This window comes from Myotis davidii, unplaced genomic scaffold (assembly GCF_000327345.1).
Source record: "Myotis davidii unplaced genomic scaffold, ASM32734v1 scaffold323, whole genome shotgun sequence".
Taxonomy (NCBI): Eukaryota; Metazoa; Chordata; class Mammalia; order Chiroptera; family Vespertilionidae; genus Myotis; species Myotis davidii.
The window spans coordinates 292,227-292,944 of record NW_006295491.1 but is presented as its reverse complement, the minus strand read 5'-3'; positions in this window follow the sequence as shown (position 1 = coordinate 292,944).

Genomic DNA, 718 nt, shown 5'->3' with positions numbered 1-718 from the left:
GGACACATTCGTTTCTTTACTAGAGGCCTGGTGCATGAATTCGTGCACCGGTGGGGTCCCTCTGCCTGGCCTGTGGGGACTGGACTGAAACAGGTGTGAGAATTGACCGGACTGAGAATTGATTTATTTCATTGGTCTTCATATCATCCCCCAAAAGTGTGGGTCCTCATTTGAGCAAAAAAAGCATAGGTGGGTTCCAAAGTTGTGAAGCTGACCCACCGCCTCAGGCTCCATAGGCATGTGAATCGTGTACAAATGGATGAAAACCCAGGTTCAAGGCAGAGCTCTCCTTCACTGCTTGATAGGTGGAAGGCTTTTTGTCTGATCCAGGTCAGCCCTTCCGTGGTTTTCTTGGATTTCCAGAGGCCGCTGCAGAGCTCAGTGTGAGACCGAGAGCCCCATCCAGGGCAATGACGCCATGGGAAGCTGAGTCACACTTGTCTACAGTGGCTGAACCGGCAACCTGTCAGGCATGGGCAGGAGTTTCAGGCTTCACTTCCTCATGTTTTCCTCTGCCCGCAGGAAGTGCCTGCCCTTCTTGGGAGGTGAACATGCATATGGAAGAAGTCCCCAGAGTGTAACCTGGGAGACTTCAGGTGATTTTGTTGGACATAATCTGATTGCAAGTAAGTTAACAGAAAACATTCTAATTAAATCCTTCCACTCTGGTGCCATATCAGGGCATTTCCAAGGTACCACCTGAGGGCATCATCCTTGC